This window comes from Chelonoidis abingdonii, chromosome 2 (assembly GCF_003597395.2).
Source record: "Chelonoidis abingdonii isolate Lonesome George chromosome 2, CheloAbing_2.0, whole genome shotgun sequence".
Classification (NCBI taxonomy): Eukaryota; Metazoa; Chordata; order Testudines; family Testudinidae; genus Chelonoidis; species Chelonoidis abingdonii.
In genome coordinates, this window is record NC_133770.1 from 182,954,908 (window position 1) to 182,968,139 (window position 13,232).

Sequence of the window (13,232 nt, forward strand, 5' to 3'; positions counted from 1 at the left end):
TGCATGGAATTTAACTTCCATTAATTAAGGTATTTTGAGAGCTGTGATGTGATATATAGCTCCTTGTCTAGAGGTTTGCAGGGAGAGAGTTAACATTCACTTCCTGAGTGGAAGGTGGTGAGCAGACTTCAGTTGCACGCTATCATTACAGGGATTGTCAGGAAACCTGTCTGCGGCGGGGACCAGGAATGGATGGTGTATAAGGTAATCCCCCCAGCATGCTACAAGGATGTGCTGGTAGATATTTAGGTTGGCTTGAATTTGGGCCAGTTCCTCTTTACAGGAAGGTGGAAATTGTGGCTGAAAAAAAAAGCCCTTGATTATCAGATGCAAACTTTGGTTGCAAAGAGATGACCTTTGTTACTCTGTTCATTAGACATCAGTCTGGAGGAAGTCTTTGAACTCCTTATTTAATACTCAGACTGTGAGCAGGCCTAGAGTACATTTGATTTGAGTGGACCTTGAAAACCCCAGTAACGTGTCATTTGTACCCTGGAGTTAGTCCAGTTCCACAAATGACTGTGGTTCACTTGACCTGTTATGAGGACTTAAAAAGTGTTGTAGTGTCCCTTTAACTTCTACATGCCTACAGTCTCCCATATTTATAATATGCAAAGAATTCAGGGTGCACATTTTGTCCCCTTGAATTTTTGAGACTACACTCATGTCTTAGGCAATATTTATGCAGAAGAAGACTATAGCAAAAGAGGGAGAAATGACAAATTTCCAAGACCTGTAGTTGCAATAATACAGAAAAATACTTAAAAACCCTAAACTTACAACAAATGTATTGGGTAATATGCAGGGTCTTTCAGCCAGCAGCCAAACCACTAGTAAAAGTCATGCATACTGCAGTCTGATTTCTCTTTTCCCAGCAAATGAGGAAAACTGATGGCTTGGCGAGGGCTTCTTCTGTCTGTCCGGATGTAAAGCACAGAAGTAGCAGTTCCAATGGAAGAAAAGGTTCCTTTTTTTTCGTGGGCAACAGCCAACTTTTCACTTTCTTTTGACTTTGGCTTCCAAAGAGATAAAATCTGCTGACTGAGCACAATTCCTTAGCCCTACTCCAAATTATAATGTTTTAAAATCACTGTGTATCACATGAAGACAATCTCTTAAAGATTGGGATTTCATTATGTACTTTAAACAGTAAACTGTCTTCTGGGATGTACAGAAGTATCTACTCTTTGGAACTCCTCCAAATACTTTACCTAAGTATTCATCCAGTACCAAATACAAACAATAAGACCTGATCCTGCAGAGCTGCCTCACTTGGAGCTGTGCTACCTCATGGCAGAATCATGGTCATTGACTTTAACCAGCTCATTCTTATATCTGTCTCCCACTCCTCTACATCCCCCATTCTCCCTTCTAGCCCCACTCCCTCCTCCTGGGTAAAATCAGAGCATGCCAGTGGTTTCCCCAGGAATTGAAATGGGTGGGGGGGCGTGTTCGAATTTACAGGGGGAGTGTCAGGACCAATGAGATATGAATAAAGTAAATGTTTTGTTAGGATTATGCAAATTTAACATAAGAATAATGCAAGTTACACCAAAACACATAACAGGTCTAGATTTCTAAAAAAATATACATATAAAAAAAAGTATTTAATTTACATTGACTTTTGAAAAGTAAGCCATCATGGAGTAAGAGGAAAGTCCTCTCATGGATCCGTAACTGGTTAAAAGATGGGAAACAAAGGGTAGGAATAAATTATCAGTTGTCAGAATGGAGAGAGATAAATAGTGGTATCCCTGAGGGGTTGGTACTGGGGCTATTACTGTTCAACATATTCATAAATGATCTGGAAAAATGGGTAAACAGTGAGGTGGCAAAATTTGCAGATGATACTAAACTATTCAAGATAGTTAAGTCCCAGGCAGACTGCAAAGAATTACAAAGGGATCTCTCAAAACTGGGTGACGGGGCAACAAAATGAAAGATGAAATTCAGTGTTGATAAATGCAAACGTAAATGCACGTTGGAAAACCAAATCCTTTTTCAACTACACATACATGATGGAGTCTGAATTAGCTGTTAACACTCAAAAAAGATCTTGGAGTCATTGTTCTCTGAAAACATCCACTCAATGTGCAGCGGCAGTCAATGATCCCAGCATTCTGTGCTTTTTAAAAAAGAACAAGGAGTACTTGTGGCGCCTTAGAGACTAACAAATTTATTTGAGCATAAGCTTCGTGGGCTACAGTCCACTTATTGGATGTAAGCCCACGAAAGCTTATGTTCTGTTTGCAGATACAGACTAACACAGCTGCTACTCTGAAATCTTTGCTTTTTAGAAGGGATAGATAATAAGACAGAAATATCATATTACCTCTCTGTTAATCCATGGTACGTTCACACCTTGAATACTGTGTGCAGATCTAGTCACCCCATCTCAAAAAGACATACTGAATGCAAAAGGTACAGAGATGGGCAACTAAATGATTAGAGTATGAAACAGGAGGAGAATTAAAATAACTGGGAATTTTCAGCTTAAGGAAAGAGACAACTAAGGGGGGATATGCTAGACGTCTATAAAATCTTGACTGATGTGAAGAAAGTGAATAAAGTAAATGTTTTGTTAGGATAATGCAAATTTAACATAAGGAAAATGCAAGTTACACCAAAACACATAACAGATCTAGATTTCTAAAAAAAAACAATTAAAAAATTATTTAAATTTAAACTGACTTTTGAAAGTCAGCTATCATGGATAAGAGGGAGTCCTCTCATGGATCAGTAACTGGTTAAAAGATGGAAACAAAGGGTACGTCTACACTGCACGATTATTTCGAATTAGCTTAAACCGATATTACAAAACAGATCTAATAAAACGGTTTAGCGCGTCCACAGTGGGATCCCGAAATCGATTGTTTGCGTCCATGGTCCAAAGCTACCATCGATTTCAGGAGCGGTGCACTGTGGGTAGCTTTCTTTCCTCAGCTATCCCATAGTTCCCACTTCCGTGTTGAGAGCACAGTGCTGACTGGGGCAGAAAACACTGCCCCGGGTGGTGCTGGTACAGCCTCACCCTCCCTTTGTGAAGGCAGCAGACAACCCTTTGGCGCCTTTTCGCGGAGTGCATTAAGCAAACGCATAGCACAGCAATCTTTCCGCTTTTTTTTTTCCACGTGGTGGTGGGGGGAATAAACTGAGGAGAGCTGTTCCCTGGACCACGCCAGCACTGTGTTGAACCTACAGACATTGGAGCCTCCAGCAAGAATGGCAAATAATTTTGCAGAGACTGCTGTGGACTTGTGGATAGCGGAGTTCTCAGTACCCCTCCCTCCTTCATGGAGCGTCCATTTGAGTCTTGCTTCCCGTGTAACGCTTGTCACACAGCGCTTGTGTTCCTGGAGTTTTTGATTTCCAAACGCTTTGGCAGTTTCGTGTGTCTGTAACGGAGCTGCATACAACAGATTTGTCTCCCCATACAGCATCGCCTAGTATCTCCCGTACGGTCTATGCTGGAGCTCTTTTCAATTTCCAAACTGCATTGCCAGCCGTGCGGATCAGACGCCTGCCACGCTGGGCAGCAGGAAATGTAATTCAAAAGTTGCAGGCGGACTTTCCTGTTTCCTGCCCGCTGCATCCGAGTTCAAGATTGCTGCTTCCAGAGCGGTCAGTGCTGCACTCGGGATGCCGCCGGAGGCAATAACCGTTCGACTTTCCGTCCACATGAAACCCTAATCCGAGTTATCCACTATGAATTTAGCCGCTACTCCTCTTTGGGAGGAGTTACGAAATCCGATTTAAGGAGCCGTTAACTCGATATAATGACGACGTCGTGTGAACGGATACAGCGTAAATTCGGTATATCGCCATTAAACCGCTTTAAAGTCGCAGTGTAGACCTGGCCAAAGGGTAGAAGAAAATTAGTCAGTTTTCAGAATGGGAGAGAGATAATAGTGGTATCCTTGAGGGTCAGTACTGGGCCCGACCATATTTGAAATTCTTCTTATCGTAATACTATATCATTACGGAGGTTATCTCTCTTGTTATAACCTTTTTGATAGTTAGTATTCGTCAGTGTCAATGTCTGCTGATTAGTTGGTCTATATAATAATATTGATGAGTTATATGCTTATTTAAGTTATCGTGGGAGCTAACACGACCAGATCAAATCAGATGATGCACATTCAAGATAGTTAAGTCCCAGGCAGATTCAAAGAGCTTACCAAAGGATCTCACAAAACTGGGTGACTGGCAAAACAATATGCGCAAATGAAATTCAATGTTGATAAATGCAAAGTACTGACATTGGAAAGCAATCACTATACATACAAACATGATGCGCCTCTGACATTAGCTGTTAACACTCCATGAAGAGATCGTGGAGTATTGTGGATAGTTCTCTGAAAACAATCCACTCAATGTGCAGCAGCAGTCCAACAAACACAACAATGTGGGAATCATTAAGAAAGGGATAGATAATAGACAGAAAATATCATATTGCCTCTATATCAATCCATGGTACGTGCACACCTTGAATAGTGTGGTGCAGATCTGGTCACCCCATCCCAAAAGAGAGATATTTGGAATTGGAAAAGGTACAGTAGATGGAGCCTAGAAATGATCAGGGGTATTCGAAACAGGAGGAATGAGATTAAAATGACTGGAATATTCAGCTTAGAAAGAGATGACTAATGGGGAATGAAGAGGTCTACAAAATTCTTGACTGGTGCGAAGCAACATGTGAATAGGAATTCTTTACGTAAATCCTCACATAACACAAGAACTAGCAGCACCCAATGAAATTAATAGGCAGCAAGGTTTTAAAAAAAACAAAAAGGAAGTACTTCTTCACACAGATATAAAGTCAACCCAGGACTCTTTGCCAGGGGATGCTGTGAGGACCAAAACTAAAACAGGATTATAAAAAGAACTAGATAAAGTTCCTGGAGAACAGGTCCATCTGTGGCTATTAGCCAGGATGGGAGGATGCACACCATGCTCTGAGTGTCCCTAGGCGTCTTTTGCCATGAAGCTGGAATGGGGCAACAGGGGAAGTCACTTGATGATTACCTGTTCTGTCATTCTCCCTCTGAAGGCACCTGGCTTGGGACAGTTGTTGTAAGGTAGGATACTGGGCAATATGGATCGCATTGGTCTGACCCAGTCAATGACCACTTCTTATGTAAAAATTAATTTAAATAATAAAAAGGTTATACAGAAACTCCCCAACATAATGACCCCCAAGATAGCAACAAGGTGAGATACAACCTTGGCAAATGCATTTGAAAAATCTTGGCCCTACTAGGAAACATATTTATATAAGTTTCCATTCCAGTCACAATCTAGCGCATTCTGTAGCAAAGTGCCTAAATTAGTCCAACAAACAAATGTTTATTTAAATGCCCTCACATTTTCCCTCCACTGCACTTCACTCACCGGGGCCCTGTTTGTCCTTGGTCAGTGGAGATTCAGAGTTCAGAGGTGCTTTTCACGTGAGTACACTCCAGGTGAGACAAGAAGGCACCTTGCTTGTTCCTCCAGCTGCTCACTGTTAGCTCTGCACCACGTTGTCGTTTCCACCCCACTCACTCCACCGCTCTGTTGCCAATGGCCCTGCAGATCACTTTCTTGCTGCACACCTGCCACTGTGACCTCTGTGAGGGTCTCTTTGAAGTTCCACGAGCCTCTCAGTGATTTCAGCCTGAGCTCTCAGTGTGGGATACCTGCCCCGCTGCTAGTGCAGTCTGGGTTTGTCTCTTACACACAAACACTGGTCCCACAGGAACACTGTCCCCACAACAGGACTAAGCACTTAGACCTATTGTCGTGATTTCAGCTGCAGTCGTCACTTACAGAACACAGACTCGTCTATGGAGGCCTAATCATGTTCTGTCTTTAACAGTGGGAGGGGCAGGTCCCCCTCCTCATCTGAATGCCTTCCAGATCATCAAGGCTAAGTCAGTTCTACCTGCCCTTTACTCATACAATAAGGAACAACATTTCATCCCCATATCCTCCCACATTCAAGTGGTTTGTAACCCACCCAGCCAAAATCTATCACTTGGAGACACAGATCTTGTATTTGCTGGATATCTAGGTAGATCGGTGTGAATGTAATATAATGGGCCGCTGAGGCCTTATCTCCCACAGCCCAGCAATCATCTCTAGCTGTCCAGGACAGAGCTCATTTAGACTTTGCTTACAAATCATCTTTGAAATTATTAGGTTAGGCCAACATCACCGAAATGAATGCACTGACATCATAAAACACAACAAGCTGTATAAGGAAGCAAGGAAGCTAGTCTATGTTCATACTTTTCAAATCTATTATACTTTTTCAGATACATATATTTTATCATACACTGTATAAGCTTTTAAAGTGTGTATTAATGTTTCAGTTTAAATTCAGATTTCCAAACAGTCACTAAATTGGTTTGTAACTAGCTCACAAAACTGGGGGTGGGGAGGGTATGGGGAAATTCAGGGGGGTGTACACCCCTGGGAGGGTGGGGGTGTAGGGAAATCACTGGAGCGTGCTAGTAACATACTGAGTGGAGAAAAGGAATATCATCTCTTTCACGCCTCCTCCTCCCTCAGCAGCAGGGTGACATCTCTTCTGTGGTAGACTTTCCCCTGAGGAAAGGAGTTTGTCTCTCGTCTTGCCCAGGAGCTCACACTTTGCTCAGTATTCCTTGTTCTATCTGAGCAAGTTTTGCTCCTATAATTTAGGACCTGAAGCTGACACTGAACAGGGCTTGTCTACATGGGGAAACTTACTGATATACCTGTATTGCCATGGTTATACTGGTATAACTCCCCATGTGGACACTCTTATTCCAGTGTAACTTTTTTTCTGGTGTCTCTTCTTGGAAAATCTAAATCGGAAAAAGACACTCTTCCAGGATAAAAATGTCCACAAGTGGCATTGTACTGGTCTAACTACACCAGGACTGTAATGCAGGTAAACCAGACAAACCTGAGTGCAGGCAGAATATATGAGGCACTGGTCAAAGTGCTCCCTATTGATACAGGCAGAGTGCTGCTTAGTGTGAATGTACGTTGACCTAACTGGTGTATATGCACCACTCAAGACAGACCAGATGGTGGAGGAAACCAAAGAGAAGGTGACAATAGTGGTGGGGAGGAGAGAAAAACAACAGGGGTCAGCTTCCCTTACAACAAAAGAAAGAAGGGTGGCCTTTTGCTGAAGGTACAGTAATAGGAGTCTGAAAGTCATTAGTAATTTCATTAACCTTTTCTGGCCAAGAGAAAGATCTAGAATCCACCCCTGAAAACACTACAGCATTCTATATTAAGGTATCTCCATCAGCTGGCAAAGACTGTAGTAGAGAGAGGGTTAACTTATTTAATTTAATTTTAGATACTGGACTTTCACCCCCAGCAACTGAAGGCAACTGCTGAAAGCTTTAGCTTTATACATCTATATTCTAGTTACAGTTCAGTCAACCACATGCCACTCCTGAGGTGAGGAGAGGTTTCTCAAATAACTGCGCCAGGATTATTATCCTTTTCTTTTAATTAATATGTTCATTTTCCCCAATCCACCCTCAGGCATATAGATAGTTTCCCTTGCCAGCTGGAATCCAGAGTAAAGCTATTTCTCCACGATCTATGTGGTTTACCATGGTAAATCACAACATAATGATGGAAAGATAGATCCAATTAAATTCTTAAAAAAACAACTCGTCAGCTGTGTTTGAAGAAGCAAGAAAAACATAAAACGTTGCATTCTCCTCCAGAGAAGTACAACATTCTACTGGAGCTGCTAAGGACTAAGGACTCCAATATATTCTAGATGTTTATACTTTATGCCCTTTCATAGTACTAAAGAAAAAACAAGGTGCTACTGTAATGCCTCTCCACTCCTTCCAGGTCTCCCACAAGACACTTTTTTCTCTAGCATAATGAACAGACACGAAATGTTTTTGCTACACACAAACAGATTATTGGTTTTTTGAGGCTGATCATTTATTTGCTATATATTTTTTCAGTTTAATTTGAAAAATTGCTGCTTCAGTTTCCTCTTGCTCTCCTAGAACTCAAAAAGTCCTTTGTGCTGAGTGAAATTGTGCAGGCGGCAGTTCGCTTCTAATTGGAAGGACAGCCTTGCTTTCAGCAGGATAGACTGTCTCTGCGATCTAAATAGACAGTAGTGGAAGGGGAAACAGAGGTACAAAGAGGTGAAATGACCTGTCTAGGATCACACATCAGCAGGGGCAGCTCTAGACATTTTGCCGCCCCAAGCATGGAGGGTCCTCTGGTCCCGCGGCTTCGGCGGACCTCCCGCAGGCATACCTGCGGGAGGTCCGCTGAAGCCGCAAGACCAGGGAACCCTCCGCAGGCATGCCTGTGGGAGGTCCACCAAAGCCACGGGACCAGTGGACCTTCCGCAGGCAAGCCACTGAAGGCACCCTGCCTGCCACCCTAGCGGCGACCGGCAGAGTGCCCCCCATGGCTTGCCGCCCCAGGCACGCGCCAGGAGCGCTGGTGCTTGGAGCCGCCCCTGCACATCAGAACCGTAGGAGAACCAGGGATAGAAACCTGCTCTCGTGAGTCCCAGTCCAGTGTCTTGTTTGCGACACCATTGTACCTCCCTAACAGAGCCAAGCTGTGTTTCATTTTCCCGGAACACTTCTACCATTGTTATACTACATTCTTATTTACAGAATGGAGCCATACTTACAGGATGGGTGACTCTATTCTGGGAAGCAGTGACTCTGAAAAAGATGGGGGGTTGTGGTGGATAATTGTCTGAACATGAGTTCCGAGTGCAATGCTGGGGCCAAAAGGGCTAATGTGATCCTTGGATGCATAAACAAGGGAATCTGGAGTAAGAATAGAGAGGTTATTTTACCTCTGTATTGCTACAAATGGTGCTGGAATACTGCGTCCAGTTCTGGTGCCCACAATGCAAGGAGGATGTTGATAAATTGGAGAGGGTTCAGAGATGAGCCATGAGAATGATTAAAGGACTAGAAAGTGTGCCTTATAGTGGTAGATTCAAAGAGCTCAATCCATTTAGGTTAACAAAGTTAAGGGATAACTTGATTAGAGTCTATAAGTACTTACATGGGGAATAAATAAATGATTATGGCCTCTTCAGTCTAGCAGAGAAAGGTCTAGCATGGTCCAATGGCTGAAAGTTGAAGCTAAACAAATTAAGACTGGAAATAAGGTGTAAACTTTTAACTGTGAGAGTAATTAACCATTGGAACAATTTACCAGAGGCTGTGGTGGATTCTCCATCATTGACCATTTTTTAAATCAAGACTGGATGTTTTTCTAAAAGATCTGCTCTAGGAATTATTTTGGGGAAGTTCTATGTCCTGTGTTATACAGGAAGTCAGATTAGATGATCATAATGGTCCCTTCTGGCCTTTGAATCTATGAAATCCTTTGTGCCAATGGAACTTTGCATGCCCCATCCCCAGAGTGACTGAGCATGCTCCATCCCAGAGCTGTACAGGCTGAGCAGGACTTGCATGCAATTGCTTCTCCAGGCTGTCGGTGGCCACTGCATAGGAAGTGAAAACAGGGGCACTATTTCTTCTGTGTTCCCAGTGCTCCCATCATGCTGCTAGTGCCCAGGCAGTGAGGAGGAGAAGGAGGAACAGCTGCTGACTTGAATGCAGAGGGATGAGGCACGGAGGGCATTGCAATGGGCACAGGGTGGAGGTTTTGTACTGTCTGCCAGTTGCCAGTTAACGTGCTGGATGTTGGGTTTTTTCCACTAGACAGTTAAGCTCCCTGCTCTTGAAGGAGAGATGGAGCACTCTCTCTGCACTGTCAGGTTGGTTAAGCACTGGAATAATTTGTCTAGGGAGGTTGTGGAATCTCCATCACTGGAGATTTTTAAGAGCAGGTTAGACAAACACCTGTCAGGGATGGTCTAGATAATACTTAGTTCTGCCATTAGTGCAGAGGACTGGACTAGGTGACCTTTCGATGTCCCTTCCTGTTCTATGATTCTATGGTGACTCAGTAAGCAGAAGCAGCAGAGGTGGAGAACTTTGGACTCATGGAGGTGACTTCTTGTTCCATATGGTCAGGGAAGCTGACCAGTTTGCTTGGAAGGGCACCTGCAGGGGCGCCTGATTTGGGAGGACGGAGTCGCTATTGGGAAGCAGCAGTGTGGAAAAGCCTCCTGGCTACAAACAGTCTTGTTACTAGGCTTGATAGGTAAGAGGCTGGGAAACTGCAGTGTGCTTGGGGTAGGGGGACAGAGTGAACCAGGGCACCCATGCCTCTCCACCTTCCACAGCATACAGAACCCAGCCTTGCCTCCATCGGACACTCAGCACCCCTTTCCCCGTAGTCCCCCGCATCACCCAGGAGGTTTCTTCAGGTGTTGATTACCCACAGCGCTTTCCAGAACCCCAGGCAGTACGCCTCAGCACCTAGCACCCTGGATGCTACACAGAGCCTCTTGCACATCCCTCATCCTTTGCGTTAGATGCAACCTCAGGTATCGTGCCTGGAATTCCACAATGTCACTGTGATGCCTCCCAGCATTACCCGGGGTTTTCAGACACCTCGCTACCACCTTCCATTAGCACGAGGGAGTCTTCTCTGTGCCTGCCAGGGGTTAGCTCCCAGCCACGGCAATACAACCCCTTCTCTCTCAGCCCACATGGGCTCACCTGTCCCTCAGACAGGCACATTTGAATTCAAGTCATGTGACCATCCTTCTCTGGTATTCACCCCCTTATCTTCTGGACACTTAAGGAATTACATGGCCTGCTGTTTCCAAAGGAACACTACAGCTTACTAATTACACCTTGGAACCCCTTTCCATTTAACACGCAGCACTTAGAGAAGGCAAGTATACATTTATTTAACAAAGAATGATATTCAAATGATAGTAAACAAACACTGGAAACAAAGGGCTATATGTAAAATAAAATCATAACATGCATTCTTGAGCCTAAAGTCACCTAACAAGATGCCCTCTTGTCCAATAAGGTACTGCTTACCTCGAAGTCCTTCTCATTGTATTTTTCTGTCAGGATGGCTGAGACTTTTCTAGTGTGAGCCCAAGCCCACTGACAACTTGTCTCCCCTTGATGAAGGATAAGTGAGGGTTCATCTGCACTCCAGATATAATTCCAAAAGTTCATTGTCTTTACTCCTAAACAGTATAACCACTGCTGTTTCTGGTGTTTTTCCTGTACACTCCACAATCTATTGACTAACATTTTGCTGAGATTGTAAACGGGTGTCCAGGATGAACCATACAATACTCAATTTGTACATGATCAGCCAGAGAGAGAGAGAAGCGTCTGTTTCTCCCTGCCTGACTGGAGTATGTGGTTCACTTTTAGTACCTTGCCTTAATTCACAGACCTAGAGAAGATAACTTTTAGTATATGGACATAACTCCACACACATTTTCTGTAGAAACATCTTGCAATGATCAGGATGACAAGTGTGATGCAGGCTGTCAGAAGAGACCTTATATGATATTTAGTGAACTAGTATGTAGCTCCCAGACCTGGGGGATCCCTGCCACCCTTTTGTACCCTCCCCCCAGTGCCTCTGCCACTTGGCACAAAGAGGTCCTTGAGTCACAGTCACAATTCAAAACAAGCACTTGCTGGCAGCAGCAAGTCAAACAGCAAATACAAATTCAAAAACATGGTATGATGTACAAAATTTGAAAATGTGTTGTAGGCTCAGGTAAGAAAAAAGGTATAATGGTATAAAATACATATTGTGGGGTGGGTGGAGGTATAAAATGGCTCTCTTAAACATGTTGGTAATAATTGTCTATCGTCAGCACTAGAGCCCTTTTTGTTGGTTGGAGTGTGTGGCCAGTTTTTCTGCATCTTGGAGGTGGCGGCTGTAATGGGTGGGGGCAGGAGCCTGGGGGAGTGGCTGGCAGATGAGAGGAGGATGGGGACAAGCTGAGAGCACAAGTACAAAAGGGACCACTAGAGAACATTCTCCTCCAGGACTTGGAACTGAACCCAGGAGTCCTGAGTTTCTACGTTCTTCTCTTAGCAAATCACTGGAAAACCCACTGGCAAAGTATATGTCTCAGCCAGGCAGATCTACAGGGAAGATAACAACCTACCACCAGTATCAGTTCCTTCATTAGTTCAAGGGATAGAGGTATGTGCTGTGGATCGAAAGGTGTGAAACCTGCTGATGATCCAAGCTGGAGGTCAGTGTGGTTTCAGTCATAGAATTTCTGGGACTTTTTAGTTTGCTAAAAAAAAATTAGGAAATCCCTTAAAAAAAAAAAAAAAGCACTAAAAGGAAGATGCAAAGTCAAGCACTCAAAAATTAGAAACTAGCAGAATTAAGGTTGCCTGCCCTTCTGAATATGAATTATGTGATAGTTTAATTACATGATCATATGTTGTTTTTCTCTTGTCTCATTCAGAGAATGGGTAATTTGTTTGTCCTCCTCATTCAATGTGGCCCAGGCCTTATTTAACCATTGAAATGATTAATTTCATTGTTGGTCTTTCTCTGGTGCTAATCACCATAGTGTCTCAGGGTTTCACAAACATTAATGAACTTATCTTCAAAACATGCCAGGGAGACTAGGTGGTATTATTATTCTTGGGCCATATTATCCCTGAGACAGAGTATTATTTTTACTCTGGAACATAGAGAAATTAAGGTTAACATTGATATTAATGTCCAGTAATTTTAAGTGCCTGATTTGAGATGTCTAGGGCCTGATTGTTTTTTAAATGCAGTTAACATTTTTATTCCACTTAATATATTTGAAATACAGCTATCTGACTTGGGTTATACTTGTGAATACCCAGCACTTCTGCATATCAGGTTGCAGTTGTTTCAGCACAGGCACCCAGAAACTGAGGAACACACAGTGGCAGTCTGCTTTACCAGTATCACATAGCAACTCTGGCAGAGGCAGAGACTGAATCCAAGTCTGTTGCCACGTCTACACTACGGGATAATATCGAATTAGCTAAAATCGGTTTTATAAAACTGATATTATAAATTCGATTTTATGTGGCCACACTAGGCACAGTAATTCGACGTTGTGCGTCCATGGTCCAAGGCTAACGTCGATTTCTAAAGCGTTGCATTGTGGGTAGCTCTTCCGTAGTTATCCCACAGTTCCCGCGGTCTCCCCCGCCCTTGGAATTCTGGGTTGAATCATTATTGTCGCGGGTGGTTCTGGGTAAATGTCGTGAGTCATTCCTTCCTCCGGGAAAACATCAGCTGACAATCCTTTCGCGCCATTTTTCCCTGGATTGCCCTGGCAGACGCCATAGCAC

At 43.5% G+C, this 13,232-nt stretch overlaps 1 protein-coding gene and 1 long non-coding RNA gene across 4 annotated transcripts in view; one reads left to right on the plus strand and one right to left on the minus strand.

Moving 5' to 3' along the window:
* The window catches only part of NEDD9 (neural precursor cell expressed, developmentally down-regulated 9), a 152,550-nt gene that overhangs the window by 106,264 nt on the left and 33,054 nt on the right, over window positions 1–13,232 (minus strand). The gene's annotated exons all lie outside the window — the stretch shown is intronic.
* LOC116832509 (uncharacterized) overlaps window positions 1–13,232 on the plus strand; it is a 174,117-nt gene that overhangs the window by 49,987 nt on the left and 110,898 nt on the right. For 2 of the 3 annotated variants that reach the window (XR_012655320.1, XR_004375464.2), the window contains exon 4: window positions 152–228. The exons of the other annotated variant lie outside the window; for it this stretch is intronic. This is a non-coding gene — a long non-coding RNA (uncharacterized LOC116832509). Of the gene's footprint in view, window positions 1–151; window positions 229–13,232 lie in introns of those variants that run through there. 3 annotated transcript variants of the gene reach the window in all.